We start from the raw sequence: 20,233 nt of genomic DNA, 5'->3' as shown, positions 1-20,233 counted from the left end.
AGAGCCATGGCAATGTGGTTGATTCTCAACTGCCTTCCAAGGGCAACTAGGGATGGGCAATAAATGCTGACCAGCCAGTGATGCCTATGTCCTACGAATGAATTAAAAAAACACAGGCCTAATTTTGAGGCCAGGGGTATCTTAACTCATTCAGATCTTCAACCAAATAGTCATAGAGGGAAATAACTTCACTGCTAAGGGAAACTTCAATCTCATTATAAGAATAATAAGAACTAGGAGAAGGAGTCGGCAATTTAACCCCATCAAGCCTGCTCCACCATTTAATACAATCATGGCTAATCTCATCTCGGCCTCAGCTCCAATTTTTTGTCCATTTACCATAACCTTTCAAACCTTACTAATTAAAAATCTGTCCACCTCTTCCTTAAATTTATTCAAAGTCCCATCATCCACCATGCTTTGGGGTAGTGAATTCCACAGACTCGAGACTTTTTGAGAGAAGTAATTTCTCCTCATCTCTTGATTTAAATCTTCCACCCCTGATCCTAAAACTATGACCTCTTGTTCTTGATTGCCTTACAAGAGGAAACATCCTCTTCACGTCTACTTTGTCAATCCCCGTTATCATCTTGTACGTCTCAATTAGATCTCCTCTCATTCTTCTGAACTCCAAGGAGTATAGGCCTAAACTGCCCAATCTCCCTTCGTAAGACAAACGCCTAATTTCTGGAATCAATCTAGCAAACCTCCTCTGAACCACCTCCAGTGCAACTACATCCCTCCTCACTGAAGGCTTTGAATAATAGCAGCAATGCTTTACTTTTATATCCTATTCCTTTAGCAATAAATGACAAGATTCCATTTGCCTTCCCTATTACCTGCTGTACCTGCATACTCATTTTCTGTGATACATGCACGAAGACATCCGGATCTCTCTGTACTGAAGCATTACAAAGTTTCTCTCCATTTGGATAATAATTTGTCTTTGTATTTTTCCTACCAAAATGGATAACCTCACAATCATCCATGTTAAACTCCCAGTTGCCAAATATTTCCCCATTCATTTAACCTCTCCATTTTTTAATTTCTTATTTCATTATTGCAACTTACTGTCCCACCTATTTTTGTGTCATCTGCAATTCGGCGAATGTATCTACTATCCCTGCATCCAAGCCATTTATATAGATTGTAAATAATTGGGGCCCAATGATCAAACCCCGTGGCATCCCACTAGTTACATTTTGCCAACCTGAAAAAGACCCATTTATTCTGACTCTCTGCTTTCTGTTGGTTAGCCAATCCTCAATCCAAGATAATAAATTATCCCTAATCCCATGTGAACTAATCTTGTGTACTAATCTTTTGTTTGGTACTTTATCAAATGCCTTCTGGAAGTCCAGATATACTACACCTACAGGATAACCATTATCCACCTTGTTTGTTACAGCTTCGAAGAACTCAAGCAAATTAGTCAACCAGGATTTACCCTTCATAAAGCTATGCTGACTCTGATGGATTGCGTTTTGACTTTCTAAATGTCCTGTTACTACTTCCTTAATAATGGATTCTAACAATTTCCCAACAATAGGCGTTAAACTAATTGGCCTATTGTTCCTACATTTTGCCTCCCTCTTATGAATAAGGGCATTAATATTAGCGTTTTCCAATTCACCGGAGTCATTCCTGCTTCCAAGGAATTTTGGAATATCGTAACCAATGGATCCGCTATCTCCAATGCTACTTCCTTTAAGACCCTAAGATATAGGCCATCAGGCCCTGGGGACTTACCGGTCTTCAATCCCAACAGTTTGTTCAATACTTTTTCCTTAGCGATGATGATAGTTCTAGGTTTCTCCCTTTCTATAACCTCTGCATTTTCTGTTATTATTGGGATGTTACTCATGTTCTCCACTGTGAAAACTGAGGCAAAATTTTGATTTAGTGTCCCAGCCATTTCTGCATTCCCCACTATTAACTCCCAGCCTCGTCTTCCAAGGGACCAACATTCACTTTAGCTACTTTCTTCTTCCTTACATACTTATAGAAGCTTTTGCTGCCTGTTTTTATATTTTACCTGAGATTTCTTTCATAATTTACCTTTGTTCTTTTTATTACTTTTCTAGTGATTCTTTGTTGATCTTTAAAGGCATCCCAATCTTGCAGTGTACCACTGGCCTTTATAATACAGTATGCCTTAGGTTTTGTCTTTATGTTATCCTTAATTTCCTTGCTTAGTCATGGAAGTCCTTCCCCCTCAGAAAGCCGTATTTTGCCAAAGCGTCATTTTCACTGCCCTTTATCCAAACTTGAGCTGACATTGGTATAGAAATTTGCAGGAGTTACCACCTCATTTTGAGTCACTTGACACCCCACAGAATCATTTGACCAAACAAGTGTGTTTCAGCATATTGAAGTTATATATTGTGATAGAAATACTGTATGGACCATATTTTGGATATGATGTACAGTTCTGGTCTCTGCCTTACCTTTCACCCTCTATATATTTTAGTTGGGAGGACTTGAATATCTCATTAAATATCTGCCACAGCTCAGCAACTATCCTCCTTTTTAGTTTTCCCACCAGTCTGCTAGGGCCAAATCTGTCCTCATGCCTATGTAATTTCCTTTGTTTAACTCCAGAATGCTAGTGTGGGACTCCAGTGTCTCGCCCTCAAACTGAATGTGAAATTCTAGCATGCTATGATCATTCTTCCCTAGAGGTTCCTTAACTATGAGATCATTCAGCGGCCCTATCTCATTACTTAACACCAAATTTAGAATAACCTGTTCCAAGGTTGGTTCCACAATATATTGCTCCAAAAAACGATTTCTAATATATTCAATGAACTCCCCCTCGAGGCTACCCTTAACAATTTGATTATTCCAGTAAATATGCATATTAAAATCACCCATAATTATGCTGTACCTTTCTTACAAGGCCTCAGTATTTATTGGTTTATAACGTGTCCCACTGTGGAACTACTGTTTGTGGTCCTATTGATCACTCCCACTATGGACTTTTTTCCCTTGCTATTTCTACCCAGACTGATTCTACGTCTTGGACTCCCGTGCCTATATCATTTCTCACTACAGCACTGATCTCTTCCTTCACCAACAAAGCTACACCACCTTCCTGCCCATCCTTCTGAAATGCTGAATACCCATGAACATTCAATTTTCAAACCTGGTTTCTCTGTAACCGCATCTCAGTAATTGCCATTAAATCATACCCATTTGTCTCAATTTGTGCTGATAACGTATTAATTATATTCTGAATGCCTTTAAGTTTGTTTTACTATCTAACTTCCCTCCGCTTGTATGAATCTTTGGTGCAATGTGACTTTCATTTGATCTGTCACTACCTTTAGCTTTCTCAGACTCATCATTAATGTGCACTCCTATCTTCTTTAACTTTGACTTCCTAATTTTCTATGCAACTGAACCCTCACCCCCACTATTTAGTTCAAGTCCCTCTCTACTTCCCTAGTTATATGGTCCGCATGAACACTGGTCCCATCACATTCAGATGCCATTTCAACAGTGCAGCCTTCACTTTCCTCAGTATTGATGCCAGTGCCTCACGAACCGAAATCCACTTCTCCCACACCAGTCTTTGAGCCATCATCTCTCTAATTTGATGTACTCTTTGCCAATTTGCATGCAGCTCAGCTAATAATCCAGAGATTATAATCTTGGAGGTTCTGTTCTTTAATTTAGTGCCTAACTCCTCAAATTGCCTCCACAGAACCTCCTTCCTCATTCTACCTATGTCGTTGGTACCTATATGGACCATGACTACAGGACCCTCCCACCGCAAGCTCCTCCCCAGCCCAGAACAGATGTCCTGAACCTTGGCATTGGATAGGCAACACAGTTTGAGACTCTTGATCCTGGTACAGAGAACAGTGTCTATTCCCCTGACTATACTAACCCCAACTACAACTACATTTGTCTTTTCTCCCCCAACTTGAACGGCACCCTGAACCACTCTGCCATGGTCCGTTTGCTCATCCTCCCTGCAGTCCCTACTTTCATCCATGTAGGGTGCAAGAATTTCAAACCTGTCGGGCAAGGGCAGGGGCTGAAGCTTCTGCAGTGCTACCCCTTGGATCCCTTGACCTGCTTCATTCACAGTCACACCCTCCTGTCCCTGACTGCTGACAGAACTTAAGGCAGTTAATCTAAGACTGCCTCCTGAAACACAACTTCCAGGTAACTCTTTCTCTCCCTGATGTGTTGCAATATCTGAAGCTCAGACTCCAACTCATTAACTGAGCTGAACTTCCTTAAGCAAACAACATTTGGGAGGTGATCTTACCAAAAAAATTTAAGTCCAGGACAGGTATGAAAACGGGAGAGAGATTCTGATCCATTTTTTGGACGAGTTCAAATGTGCTATCTTATGCACTTAGAGTAAAAAAATCCTCAGAAACAGTTTCTCGCCTGTAGGGGAGGGGGAGGAGCTTAAATCACCCGAATGCCGGCTGGGAGCAACAGAGGGCACAGTTGCGCGAGTGCAGGTCTCTAACAGCAAAGGCCTGTCACTCAGCCTCTGCTGCTCTCAGCCAGCCTCCCTGCCTAAACAAAGCAACACCCCTAAAGTAAAGTAAAATTTATTTGTAAATAAACTTCACCCCTACCCCCGCAGCTACTGTGGCAACCCACAGCCTAGTGTAACCCCGCCCCCCCCCCGCACCCCACCCACACTGATCGACTCTACGACCATGCGATTTTACCAGCTCACCTGCCCATCGGCCAAGGTAAGATTGCCCCCTTGCTGCAGATGTGGCTGCTGTGAACCACAATGAGGTCCACCAGCTCCCACATGCTGCAGCTACAACACAATGCTTGGCTCTGCACACATATTTTATTTCATTAATATTTATTTACTTTAGAATTTCAATTTGTTTTTACTTATACCACTAATCTGTATTTTCCACAATTTCTCCTTCCCTACCTAGCCTTCAATTCCAAAGCTATAAAAGGTAGAAGAAAGAAGGACTCACTTATCTGTGATATCACACAGATGGGTTCAGTCCTCCTGCCTTGGTCTGTAACTTCCTGCACTGACCTATGGATACAAGAAAAAAAAACAAGACACAGCAATAACCCCTTCCCATTTTCCTGATTCCCATACTTACCTTAACTCCCAAGCACTCAGAGCAAAATGGCAAGCTTGTTTTCATTGTCTCTGCCTCCTCTGTTTAAAAAATGCTAGTCTGCACCGTTTTACTAACTGCCCTAATTTAATTCTCTCGCTAGTCCCCAGAGAAAAAATTTCTGGATTAATTGTTTAGCGATAATACCACTAGGCCATCGCCTCCCCGATTTTTGTACTCAAACCCTGAAGTGGGACTTGAACCCAGAACCTTGTGATTTCAGCAGTGTGTGTGCTACCCAATAAGCCATGACTGACACACTTAGCTACATGGATACCATCTTACACAATCCCCATTGCTTATGTCATATTCCACGTACATGGGATTGATTTTTATTGATTTTAAATTCTTACCCACTATTTTAAAATTGCAAGCACACTTGACCCTTAGGACCTGATCTGCTATTTTAACCCAGATCCAAGTGGATGGTTAGTGCTGACTTGACTGCTGGGATAACTCTACCAGGAACCGGTGTCGGACCTAGAGGAAGTCGAACAAGTTAAGATTTTTTTTTAAACAATTATAACCGGAAGGTAGGAACCCAAAAGCAGAGTATGGGAAAGAGGGAGTTAAGGAGGTAATGGAATAGTATAAACTGAATTTTGTTCGTGAGCATTCACATTCATTGCAATTGTTTATTTCATATGTTTGTATTTATGTCAAACTGTGATGCCAACTTTGTTGCATATGGGGCCCTCATTGGTATTTCTCAACTTAGAGAAAAACAGTTAGATCCTATTCCTGCCTCCACTCCTTGTTTCTCCTCCCCAAGGTATCCACAGCAGAGTCAGAATGGCTCCTTCTCAGACTTGAAGGGTTTGCTTTCCAGAAAAGATATGTCTTACTGACTGAAAGCCAGCTCTCTAATTCTCAGTTCAACTCCAGCAGCCAAAGCAAATGTTATGAGAAAGCCAGAGAGAGCTGTTTGCATCCAGTTTACCCCCTCCTTGTCTTCATGCTGTTATTTTTCACAATAATTCACATGTGGACTGGTTTGATGGGCAGTAAATAATCTCAGCAGATTTTTTCAATTAAAAGGTGAATATTTAAATGAATGCTGCTCCTAGCATGCCAGAAAAAGATGTGGGAGACGAAATGAGTCAGCAGTTTAAGAATGTGAAAAGAACTTGCAGATATGACCCTGGGGCATGAATGAGCCAGCGGTTTCGAAATAATGTGGAAATAGATTGTTTTTGCAATAAATTCCTCTCACAACTTGAATAACATATCATTAAAAAGACACATATCCAACTCCAGGGAAGATTCCAGAATATCTTTTTTCATTTGGATTTTTGGTTGGAAGAATGTAGCACTCTTTTGATGATTCAGTCGGTGAATGCACTCCCAGCACGAATCAAGTCACTGCTTCAATCCCAGTTAGGGCCAAGGTAAAATTAGACTCTGTGGGCTTGGGCTACGAAACTGAATAATATTCACAAATTGTACCTACCATTGACTGCAATCCAGTGACCCTGAAAGAAGGTGCTAGGCAATGGCTGAGGTCATGACCTGCCAAAGTTAAGACTTATGCAGGAAGAATAGGAATTTGATGATGTTTCACAAGCTACAAAGTGCCTGTGAATCTCAAGCTTTTAAGTGGAAGATGGAGAAAATTTGGAAAATAACATAATGATTAAAATAAAGTTATAAGCTGAAAAGTGCATATTCTTCTTGGCTTCTATGGCGTTTAATTTCAGCCATGTTATCTGGAGAGTGTGCCTGTACTCTCTACAGCAGAATGTACAAGGAGGTACAAGAGGGGTGGGATTAAAGAGTCACCAGGTGATGGATTACACACCAGCATTCATTAAGGTCCTGAGCAGTTTACCTAACTATCCTTTTGACCATGGAACGGGGAAGACTGGAAAAAATACATAATGACTCACCTAAAGAGGAAAGACATCCCCTACTGTGTAACATTTATAACTCTGATATGAGGTTTGTTTTATTCATTTGTGGAACATGGGCGTAGCTGGCTCACCAGCATTTATTTCCCATCCCTAGTTGCATTTGAGAGTCCACCACGTGGCTGTGGCTCTGGAGTCACATGTAGGCCAGACCAGGTAAGGACGGCAGATTTCCTTCCCTAAAGGACATAAGTGAACCAGATGGGTTTTTCCGACAATGGTATCATGGTCCTCAGTAAATTCCTAATTCCAGATATTTTTTAGTGAATTCAAATTCCACCATCTGTCGTGGCGGAATTCAAACCTTGGTCCGCAGAACATTAGCTGAGGTTCTGGATTAATAGCCCGGTGATATTACCACTAGGCCATCACCTCCACTAATTTAATTCACTGGCTGATGATATTGTCCCTTCACCGCCCAGGTTTGGTGGTGGGGAGACATGTAATTAGGCAGGTGTGGACGTTGCTGCCTTCCTGCCTCCACCCTGATTATGACTCGGGCAGGAACATTTGTGGATGGCCTTCCCACTGCCAATTGAGGTCCTTAAGCAGGTAATTAATGCACAAAGGCCACATGCCATCGCCACTGATACAGTGGCAGGCAGAAGCTTGACAAGCAAACTCATGCAGTGTTGCTTGTGGACTTCAGGGTCCCTCATTGAAAAGCACTCAGTATCTACTCAGTGGACCCAGCATCGAGAAGTTTGGGGGGTGGGCATAACTGAAAGCGTCTCCCTGCCCTAGCTGCTGAACCCCCTCCCCTGTCATTCCCCCTCCCACAATCATACCTGTGGAATTTAGTGATGATACTAGGCTCAGGTGGGTGTCATACCAGCAGTAGCCACGGCTACTAAAATAACTCCTCAGAGGCCGGTGTCCCTTCACCAGATTCCCTTTATTTACAAACTCTGTTCCAACCCTAGAGTGCTTCAGGTACAAAGTCAGATTTAGGAGTGCCAGTGGACCTGACACTCCCATATTTATATACAGGGTGAGACTCCCTGATTGGGCAGACAAATATGACCACAATCAGGGAGCTCATACTCCAAGAGGCCAACCTCATGCTTCCCCAGTGCCACTGCAGCTCAATAGAGGTGCTGGCCTCTGATTAGCCAGCAGATAGGACCTCCGTCCTGGGGTCCTTGATCTTGTGAAAGGCCCGCCACTGTCCACTTAAATGACTGAGGAGCACTTAATTCAGCAAGCTTTCTCTAAAAAAGAGGTAATGCTGTATTTCCAGCAGCACTCAAGCCAGCAGGCAAGATCCCTATCACCTCCATTAAATACCGCCCAAGGCATGTGTTTCCTGAGACAATGATCCACAAAGAGAGAGCTTACTTTTGTGCCTCCTGGCACATCATTATATCAGCAAATACATGTGCATTCCTTCCTTTCTGAAGATATCCTAAATATTCAACCGCACCCATTAAACCAGAGCTACAATTTCTCACTTGCTGCATAGATCTGCTTTGCTAGATGTAGATGATCCAGTGAGCAGAAACAAAACGTGGTGACATTTAACTTTAAAAAAGTCACTCAATGTGCAAACTTTGGTGGTGGTGCTATGGATTAATAATCAGTTGATTTCATTAGCAGCCTCTGGTTATAATACAGGATCACTGTAAAGTACTTGTCTTTGAAAGAACAATCTGGGTTCCATTATTACCATGATTGCTGGACAATACTTCAGACTCAAAATGCTTTTCTGAAAGCTCCAGTGCCTTTTCCGGTAGGTTTATATACTAATATAAACCCCTTGTGCATAAGGAACCAATCTACCATAAAGTCGAACTCAGATTGTCTTTTTGTATATCATATATGATCAACACCATCATGGAATCATCAAAATGTAATGTTCTGACGCAAACTCGGTAGTCTAATGTTGTACTGGACCAAAATATTTGATATGGTTAGTAAAACATTTGGATTCCTCTCATATCAACAATTATTGAATTTTGATCATATGCAGCGTGCAAGAAAAGCCAGAAAGCCTGCCGAACCAAAGTCTGCCAGTTAGTTTACCAACTAGGCTCAGTTCTGGATTTAAGTTTAACTTCCAATCCTTTTTCTTTAAGTTTCAGTTAATGTATTAGTGTCACAAATAGGCTTACAATAACACTGCAATGAAGATACTGTGAAAATCCCCTAGTCGCTACACTCCAGCGCCTGTTTGGGTACACTGAGGGAGACTTTAGCATGGCCAATGCATCTAACCAACATATCTTTTGGACTGTGGGAGGAAACCAGAGCACCCGGAAAAAACCGACAAATTCACGGGGAGAATGTGCAGACTCTGCACAGAGAGTGACCTAAGCCAGATTGAACCTGGGTCCCTGGCGCTGCAAGGCAGCAGTGCTAACTATTGTGCCAACCAATTGGTACCTAATGCACAGCCGCTGACCCTCCCAAGTCCCATTGCTATTTAACACTCACTTGACCATTGGCAGTGGGGGGACTTTCATCCCTACTCGGAAGGAAATCCAGTCCTTGAGAGCTGTCGCTGGTCAGATTGGCCGCAAGCTCTTCAACCCAGCCAATCACAGTGCTGCAGTGACCAGAAGCTGCTCTGCTGCACTCTGCCTGGGATTAAGTCCTGGGACCTTCGAAAAGAGGATCCCAGGGGCAGGAGGATAGAGTACACCTGGGGGGCGGTGGCGGAGGGGGGGGGGTGGTCAGGAGGGAAAAGGGGCAATTGTGGAGTCAGGGGTAGGCCAGGGAATGAGTAGGTCCCTGAGCTCCAACATTGCAGGGTGGAGGGTGCCCCAACTCTGAGGGGCCTTTCCTACCAGAGAGGGGAAAAATGCATGTGACTTTCCCAGCCTCCCAGCTCCTGCCAGCCTAAAAATTGGGTCTGTGTAGGATAAGGCCCTAAAGTGGCCAATAAGGGCTTTAGTAGATGAATGGACGGGTTTCCTGCCCGAGCACATCTGTCGAAATAGAACATTACAGCGCGGTACAGGCCCTTCGGCCCTCGATGTTGCGCCGACCAGTGGAACCAATCTAAAGCCCCTCTAATCTACACTATTCCAATATCATCCATATGTTTATCCAATAACCATTTGAATGCTCTTAATGTTGACGAGTCCACTACTGCTGCAGGCAGGGCATTCCACGCCCTTACTACTCTCTGAGTAAAGAACCTACCTCTAACATCTGTCCTATATCTCTCACTCCTCAATTTAAAGCTATGTCCCCTCGTGTTAGCCATCACCATCCGAGGAAAAAGGCTCTCACTGTCCACCCTATCTAATCCTCTGATCATCTTGTATGCCTCTATTAAGTCACCGCTTAACCTTCTTAAATGTGAAATTACATCTGGAATTGTGTGGGCAGGTCCCCCCGGGAATCCCATTCATTCAATTTTACACCAACCCCCCACCTCAGAACCCCCCTTGGAAGGGGGGGGGGGGGAATGCAAAATTCTGCCATACAATACTGCTGAGGAGGGAATTCCAGGATTTAGACTGAGCAACAGTGAAGATGACATACTTCCACTTGAAAGTGAAGAAAAGTACAGTTCTCCTTTAAGATTTTGAAAGTATGACTTCCTTAATATTAAACAATATATTTATCCAACACATGAGACAGGAAGGTGAGACAGTTGTTTTTCTGCACCGTTACCAGGATATTGTCTGTCCTATAAATATTACAACTTGGCTATGAGCTTTGGCATCATGTTAATGAAGGGAAATCCTCACTTTAGTTACAAACAGTTTGACAGTCAGTGAATCAGTTACTGTACTATACTGTCTTGGGGCATTGCCAAGCCAGTAGGCAGTGGATATTCTATTAGAGAATGGAGTAATTTCCAGGCAGTGAACTACACAAATGACCATTTAATCTGTTTCTGGTGTTGGCTAAAGGAAGAATGTTGTTTTCGACTTAGAAGAACTCTATGCTTTAGAGTAATTCTGTGGGATCCTGTACGTTCACCTGGAATCCAAAACATATGTGAAATGCAGAGTATTTGGAGCAATTTTGATTATTTTCTCAAAACCTGGAGTGGAGCTTAAACCCATATGCCCATGAATCAGGTAAGAGTGCTACCACTGAACCAAGGTGACAACTAGTACCAAACATAAAGCCCAAGAAGGTCCCAGGTGATATGCCTGGTCTGTGCTGAATCAGCTAATCTCAATCTGTGGATGAGATTCCATGTAGAAAGGATTCTAGAGTGACCCTGCCCTTAGGAGTGGAAAACAACAACCAGGATTCCAGTTTCTGGTTCTTATTCAGTGACTCTTGCAGACATTACATGAGGTCAGGGTAGTCATTGGTAGACTCATGAAGATGGCACCTTGAGTGGCGTACTGAAGGGCTGTTAATGCCCTCGAAACTCTATACCAACACAAGTTAGTGCCTTCAGAAAGAAAGTTGAGAGAATTAGGGGATGAGAAAAGAAGACATGTTGACTACGGTAGGTCTACTCTCCACGTTTTATACTTTAAAACATTTGGTTAGAGACAGACTTTCAAGAGGCATTTTGAATGGAGTGTGCCCTCTGGCAACTTAGAATGATGCTGCATCAGAAAAAGGCCACTTGCCCAATTATGTTGTGTCTGTTCTTTCCCCATAGCTCTGCAAGTCCTCCTTTTTAGGTAAGACTCTAATCCCTCTTTTTGAAAATTACTTTTGAATCTGCTTCCAATACCCTTCAAGACAGTGCATTTCCAGACTACAATAATTTGTACAAAATGAGAGGCCTCAGCACCTAGAGTCCTACTACTAATTCCAACTAACAAGAGTAGACAGGATGGTTTTGCTGTCCCCAGCCTTTTATGGATTGAAGCTTTAGGATGAGCTCTAATATTTGGACCTTGGAGTTATATTAATTCATCAAAGGTAACAAAGAAAGGAAGCAGACTGGTTATGGGAAGGAGGAAGTGTGTAGTCTGAATCCTGACCTCCTATAATGTTTCAAACAGCTGAGCTGAGGGGTTTTGAGAATTGTTTTCAACTGTGTTTATCGTGGTCAGGAAATGCTGAGTTGCATGCAGTAGTTTCATGCAGCACGCAGCAGTGAAAGTATATCTGAAGGAGACTGTAATTAGTGAGGCTCCAGAACAAAGGCCAGAGAACGCCAATTGAAGGACTAATAGGATGTCACAGTGGGGGCTTGGTTGTGGGGATTGGGGTGGTGGGGATTGAGGTGAAGGGGGAACAGTGACATTTGATGGAGATGTTGGTGGGGTATGGGTGGGTGGATTCCTTCATCCTCTACCGTAATCAACATATCATATCTTGTTATATTGATTATATCTTTAAACAGTTAAATTAAAGGAGGATTCTTAATGAATCAGTGAGTAAATATACTTTAAGATGTATTTCTGAGTGAAGCAGACCAGGATGGTCAAAGATTGGATCCCTGGCCTGTGTTGTGTAGCTGACTAAAGCTGGAATAGTGATATGGACACAGCACAAACTATACAAGGTTCTCCTGATTGAATGCTTTAAATTCATTGGAAGATCAGTGGAACCCCCAAAGAATGGCTGAAACCAGACTTTTTACACTTCTCCTCAGAGGTTTCTATACACCTGCAACTAGCACATCCCCTATACCACAAACCACAAAGCTACTCTAGAACCCCTACATAACTTCCAGGCCATTAGATTTATACTGGCCAACTGTCTGTCTGACTTTAAGTCATAAATGAATCAGAGTTTCCTAAAATCAAACATCAGAAAAATCAAAGTCAGTATATTCGACTACATATCAAAAACTCTGCATCCTTGCCATCAATTCCATTCTCCACCTGATTGATCATGCAAGCTAAATCCGACTGTGCACAGTAGCTGAGATCTTCAAAAACTTTGCTGCTTGAATCCTAACTCTCACCAACTCCCATTTACTCATAACCTTTCCACACTGTCCTACATTGGCTCTCAGTTAAGCAACACCTGGATTTCAAAATTCTCATTCTTGTTTTCAAATTGGCCTCCTCCCTACCTAGCTCTGTAACCTCCTCAAATTCTGACCTCCTGAGTATCCCCAATTTTAATCATTCCACGTTGGTGGCCGTACCTTCAGCTGCCAAGTCATTAAATTCTGAAACTCCTTCCCTAAATCTATCTGTTTCCCTTTCCTCCTTTCAAACAATCCTTGAAACCAACCTCTTTGGCCAAACTTTTGATCATCTGTGATTAAATCTCCTTATGTATCTATGTATCAAATATTGTTTTCTAATGCTCCTGTGAAGCACCTGGGACATTTTATTGATTTCAAGCTGTAATATAAATACACACAAGCTGCTGTTGTTACCCTTTCTATAGCAACGTTGCTTTCCTTTAACTCTGAACAAACACATCATTTATCTCGAGCACTACCAACATTGTTTTCCTCTAACTCCTAACACATCACTTACCTCCACCATAATTCCTCCACTTTAAAAAAAAATTCATTTGTGAGACATGGGCGTCGCTGGCTGGGCCCAGCATTTATTGCCCATCCCTAGTTGCCCTTGGAGGGCAGTTGAGAGTCCACCACATTGCTGTGGCTCTGGAGTCACATGAAGGCCAGGCCAGGTAAGGACGGCAGATTTCCTTCCCTGAAGGACATTAGTGAACCAGATGGGTTTTTCCGACAACTGACAATGGTTTCATGGTCATCAGTAGATTCTTAATTCCAGATATTTTTTATTGAATTCAAATTCCACATTGTGCTGTGGCGGGATTCGAACCTAGGTCCCCAGAACATGAGCTGAATTTCTGGATTAATAGTCTGGCGATAATACCACTGACTGGGCCATCGTCTCCCCCAGGGTACATGACTGCTGTCAAAAGCACTATCTAGCATCCTCACTTTCGTACTCAGCAGAGATCATTTTAAATGTGTAAAATGGATGATATTTTAATTACACTTCATAAAAAATCGGAGGAGTAGGCCATGAAGCTTGCTGAAGTAAGCTCCTGTACAACTCTCCTAATTGGGCTTGATATATAACAGCGCCTGAGTTGCTACCACCCAATTTATGCTAACACCCAAAGTCAAAATTACCACCAACATCCGAATTTCCATCTTTACAGCCTTTTGACCTCCATGCTCCATAAATTCCAAACCGTACAAAACCTCACCAATTGCACCTTGTATTGTCACCGGCCTGTTACCCCTGTCCTCATTGATCAAAGTTGGCTGCCATACCCAATTGATCAAACCTGTATTTTTATGTCTGTGCAATCTTTCCAGAACATCAGTTGCCCTTTATTGATCATCTCCAGCATCACACACAATCCTCCTGCATCCTCAAACACTCTGACTCTGGCGCCTGTGCAAACGCCTATCCACTTTTCATGGCAGAGTCTTCAGTTGCCTTCTCCCCATTGTTTGGAATTCCCTCCTCAAAGCTCTCTGCTTGTCTGCTTACAACCCAACCTTTAAAACGCTCCTTAAAACAGACTCTACTCTTCAACCAAACTGTATGTAACTTCTTCTAATGCTTTCACAAAAGTTCCTTTTCTCCTCAGTGAAACACCTTTGAAAGTTTTACCACAGTACAGACCTATAAAATGCAAGTTACTGCTGTAGTTATTGTTACAGCTGGTCTTTGTTCCACTGGTTCATGGTCGAAGATCTGAGACATTATACAATGAAACTATGAAAAATATACTTTACTGCAATTCCAGGGAGGACAGATCGGGCCAGCTGTGATGTCCTTCTGTGATTAAACAGCCTGCCAACACTCACAATCAAAGCTCACCCATGAGAAATGGCTTGGAAATGGGAAGGTAAGCAGTTCTGTTAGGATATAGTAAGAAAGTCCTGAGGGACGGGATAATATATTTTGTAACGCAAACCAAAAGTTTTGGGATGGGGTGTGTGTGGGTGGAGGGTGGTTTGTTGTCCCCGAGGTGCCAGGATATTTCAGTAAAACTGGAAAGTGTATGGAAAGGGATATAGAGCAGCCAGGCATTGTGGCCTCATGGAAGCCAGTGGAAAGAAAGACCCAGAGTCCTGTTAAATGTTGGAGATTAGCATACCCATATAGCAACAGGGCTACAAGGGTGATAATGTCTGGACTACTCCTCAAGCCATTTCCCAGAATAAGGAAAAAGAGACTTGCATTGATATAACACATCAGGATATCACACTTTATAGTCAATGATATGTGACTCCAAACTGACACCACTGTGATTGTTTTTTTTTAACACCAACAGCTTTGATATAGCGGACCCTATTTTACCATTTTGATTCAAAGTGCTGGGTGAACTTGAAACTGGGAGTGTTTCAGATTCAACTTTTAAACCCGTTCTGAGGCCCCCCGTACGCACTCTGCCTGCAAAAATATCAGCGATTCCGAATCGCGCTGCACAAGCCTGTGGGTGGGGCTTGACGCGCCAGAAATCCTGCAGCTCCGATTGGCGCCTCCAACTGCGCATGTGCAGGAAAAGAAATTAAAGAATGCTGCTCCCCTGCCACATCCCTCCCTGGCCGGACAATGCCTCCCCCTGGCCCCCAGAGATATTGCCCCACCCCCACAACATTACTGATTGCCTTATCCCCCACCCCCCTCCACCCTTGCCAACCTGGACCGATCACGGGCCCCCCCCCCCCCCCCCCCCCCCGTCCTCCCCCCCCACCCCCATCCCCACCCCCGTCCTCCCCACCGATCTCAGGCAGAGTGATCCACCCTCCCTCTTCCCCCCACCGATCTCAGGCAGAGTGGCAGCGGACCTGGAAAGTGTCTGACCCAAAATTGAGCTGGTTCATTTTCAACCATCTGAGGTAGCTACCCAGAACAGGCATCAGGCCCCCTTGTATATGCTAATAAGGGGCCTAATACCTCTTTTAGGACCCTTTGCCAAATTTGGTTGTCTTAACTAGACCAGGCACTGAGCCAGCATCACTTGGGTTTAAGGAAAAACTTTCATTCATACAGCCCCTTGCACAACATCAGGATATCCCAAAGTGCTTTACAGCCACTGTTGTAAGGTAGGAAACTGCAATAATCTCATCTTCCATCACAACAACCCTTTATTCATAAAACGGAAAAGAGTTGCACCCACGGCTTACAGCATACAAGTCCAAGCCTGGGGACGTACCGAATAATCGTTCAGGTCGAGGCAGTGGATTTTAAGCCCCGCTGCTTTTTTCTCCCATTGGGCAAACCCCCACTGGCTCAATAGGGGAGTTCATATTTCATGAATTTCATGAGGAGATATTTGATGATCCCCTGTGTTCTTCATGGACACCATAAGATCCCTCCCCGCTTAAGTCTGTTTCTTCTCCAGTACCCTTTAGTTTATGGGCTCATATATCAGCGCACTAAAAAAGTAAATGAATGACTGGTTTAATGGCTAGTTTTTTTCTAATTCTTGAAGAACTTTTATTTTGTAAAATCGCTCACACTAATTTGAGCCCAATTCGTAGAACACAACAGCAATGGTACTGGCACCAAAAGGAACTCAACTAATTCAGACTGTCACCAATAAAAACATTCTTTACAACTGTACTGGTTTGTAAACATCCTCTCTGATGTTGGCAATCGATCTGAGGTCAGTCGAAGGCAGGGCTGGATCTGGTGGTGTGAACAGAATTGGCACCATCATTTATGAAGGGAGCATCACAAAGCCATTGATGTGGATTCCACCTCAGGTTTTGCTTCACCAGCTTTCTCCTCTTCCATCTCAGAGTCCATGTCCTCCTCATCTGGAAGGGCAGGCTCAGAGTTGGCTTCAAGTTGTTGCTTGATGCTGATGGAGGCTACCTCCATATCCAGTAAGGAGGTCTGCTCTGGGATGGACTCTCTACCCCTGAGATGGTCCAGATATTTCTTGCAGGCTGTTCCCTGGACTTCTACTTTGTAAAACATTGGCCCCGTTTTCTTCATTATAAACCCAGGGGCCCAGCTGGGACCATCTGCGGAGTTCCTTATATGATTCAGGTTTCCTGTTTTGAATGTTCTTTCTGTCCTTGCCAAATCTTTTCTGGTTTTCTTTATGGGACTTAACCCTCCCCATCAAGTTTGGGAACAGTAATCATAGTCTTGTCTGAAGCCACTGCCCCATTAACAATTCCGTTGGGGCAATTCCTGTTGTTGTATGAGGAGCGGTCCCATATTCAAATAGGAATTATGCCAATTTGGTCTCTATGGATGCCTCAGGTTGTTTCTTCATGCTAATTTAAAAGTCTGCACCGCCCGATCCGTCAGCCCATTTGATGATGGATGATAGGGTGCTGTTCTGATGTGTCTGATTGATGCGCTATCAATAAGGCGAAAGACTACCGGCGTGCCAATACAAGTGTAGGCTTTTATTCACAACAGAATCAGGAGCACATCCCAACAAATAACCGACCTGGACTGAACAAGGGGGAGGAGAAAGCCACCTTTATACTAGGTGCCGAGGGGAGGAACCAAACCGGGAGGGGATGTGTCCAGGTATGACAAACACACAACGGTGGTCCATATAGGACAAAGGCACAACTGAGGTCCACCACATTCACCCCTTCCTTTAAAAAAACAACACGGGGGTGAAGCGGAAACAATATTACAAGTCCAGATGAACCGGTGGTTTGATCCGCCATCGCGATCGTCGTAGTGCAGGTCGCAGAGTCGTCCGAGCAGGGAGCGATGTCGGCCCAGGCTCCGTACAGTGAGGGTCGAGAGAAGGCGCTGGGTGGTGTGAAGCGGACCGATCCGTCGTCCCGCCCAGTCGTCGGGTACTGCGTGGCGACGGCTCCGGCGACTCAAGCGAGCTGTACATAGGGGCGAGAGGAGTGAGCAGTGGCCCTGGTGGCGTATGGAGAACAGTGGGAACCGGAGCTGGGGGGTGGGGGACCGCAACAGGCTCTGGGCACCCTACATTGGGGACAGGGACTGAGGGAGGAAGAGGCGTAGCAGTCTCCGAGTGGACAACACCGGGGACCGTGGGGCGGAAGGACGTGGTCACCTCAGGGGCACCCGTGGGTGCCAAGTCACGGACAGAAACCGTGTCCTCCGGCCCATCAGTGTATGCTACATAAGCGTATTGAGGATTAGCGTGGAGCAACTGGACCTCCTCGACCAAGGGATCTGCCTTATGGGTCCGGACATGCTTCCGAAGCAGGACGGGTCCCGGGGACATCAGCCAACCCAGGAGCGAAGTACCTGAAGAGGACTTCCTGGGAAACGAAAACATCCGCTCGTGAGGGGTCGTATTGGTCGCTGTGCACAAGAGTGACCTAATCGAATGTAATGCGTCCGGAAGAACGTCTTGCCAACGGCTGACTGGAAGGCCCCTAGACCGTAGCGCTAATAGAACGGCCTTCCAGACGGTTGCGTTCTCCCGCTCCACTTGACCATTGCCCCAGGGGTTATAGCTCGTGGTGCGGCTGGAGGCAACGCCTTTGGCGAGCAGGTACTGCCTCAGCTCGTCACTCATGAAAGAGGACCCACGGTCGCTATGAACATAGGCTGGGAAGCCGAACAGGGTGAAGAGCGTGTTCAGGGTCCGAATCACTGTAGCCGTGGTCATGTCCGGGCAGGGGAAGGCAAAAGGGAAACGTGAGTATTCATCAATGATATTCAGGAAATAAACATTGCGGTTAGAGGAGGGGAGGGGGCCTTTAAAATCAATGCTAAGGTGCTCAAACGCGCGAGTGGCCTTCACCAGGTACGCCCTACCTGGCCGGTAGAACTACGGTTTGCACTCAGCGCAGACCCTGCATTGCCTGGTAATCGTCCGGACTTCCTCGCGGGAGTAGGGCAGGTTACGGGACTTGACAAAGTGGAAAAATCTGGTGACACCCGGGTGACAGAGGTCGTTATGGAGGGACTGTAGATGGTCTAGTTGGGCGCTGGCACATGATCCACGGGACAGGGCATCTGGGGGCTCATTGAGCTTCCCAGGCCGGTACATGATGTCATATCTGTAGGTGGAGAGCTCAATCCTCCACCGCAACATCTTGTCATTCTTAATCCTGCCCTTTTGCCTGGTGTTAAACAGGAAGGCAACTGACCGCTGGTCCGTAATTAAGGTGAATCGTTGGCCCGCAAGATAATGGCGTCAGTGCCGGACAGCTTCCACGATGGCCTGGGCCTCCTTCTCGACCGAGGAGTGTCGAATCTCAGGGCCTTGTAAGGTCCAGGGAAAGAAGGCGACCGGACGGCCCCTCTGGTTAAGGGTGGCGGCTAGGGCAAAGTCAGACGCATCACTTTCCACTTGGAATGGGATGGATTCGTCCACAGCATGCATCGCGGCCTTCGCGATGTCCGCTTTGATGTCATCGAAGGCCCGACGGGCCTCCTCCGCCAGGGGAAAAGAGGTCGATTTTAGAAGCGGACGGGCTTTATCCGCGTAACTGGGAACCCACTGGGCATAATAGGAGAAGAAACCCAGGCATCTCCTCAGTGCTTTGAGGGTGGTAGGGAGGGGAAGCTGCATAAGGGGACGCATAGGGGCTGGGTCGGGGCCAAGGACACCATTTTCTATCACGTACCCAAGGATGGCGAGGTGGCGTGTCCGAAAAACACACTTCGCCTCATTATATGTGAGGTTCAGGAGAGTGGCTGTACGAAGGAATTTTTGGAGGTTGGCATCATGATCCTGCAGGTCATGGCCGCAGATGGTGACGTTATCCAGATACGGGAAAGTGGCCCGTAGCCCGTGCTGGTCCACCATTTGATCCATGGCCCGCTGGAAGACTGAGACCCCATTGGTGACACCAAAGGGGACTCGGAGGAACTGCTAGAGGCGACCGTCCACCTCAAAGGCAGTATATGGGCAATCCTCCGAGCGGATAGGGAGCTGGTGGTAAGCTGATTTCAAATCGATCGTAGAGAAAACCCTATAGTGCGCGATGCGGTTGACTATGTCTGCGATGCGGGGAAGAGGATACGCATCTAGTTGAGCATACCTGTTTATGGTCTGGCTGTAGTCAATCACCATGCGGTGTTTCTCCCCCGATTTAACTACGACCACTTGCGCCCTCCAGGGGCTGGTGCTGGCCTGGATAATCCCTTCCCTGAGCAAACGTTGTACTTCGGACCGAATGAAGGCCCTGTCATCCGCACTAAAGCGCCTACTTTTGGCGGCTATAGGCCTGCAATCCGGGGTGAGGTTATCAAATAAGTGGGGGGGGGGGGCTGATCTTGAGGGTCGAGAGACTGCAGGTGGTGCGCGAGGGGCGCTGCAGTGACGGCGCCTTGCAGACGGAGAGCGGGGGATAAGGGCCATCATACTGCAGGGTGACGCTCCTATGATGGCTGAGGAAATCTAACCCCAGCAGTACAG

Source organism: Mustelus asterias, chromosome 13, assembly GCF_964213995.1.
Source record: "Mustelus asterias chromosome 13, sMusAst1.hap1.1, whole genome shotgun sequence".
In the NCBI taxonomy this organism is placed as follows: Eukaryota; Metazoa; Chordata; class Chondrichthyes; order Carcharhiniformes; family Triakidae; genus Mustelus; species Mustelus asterias.
This window is presented reverse-complemented; position numbering follows the sequence as displayed.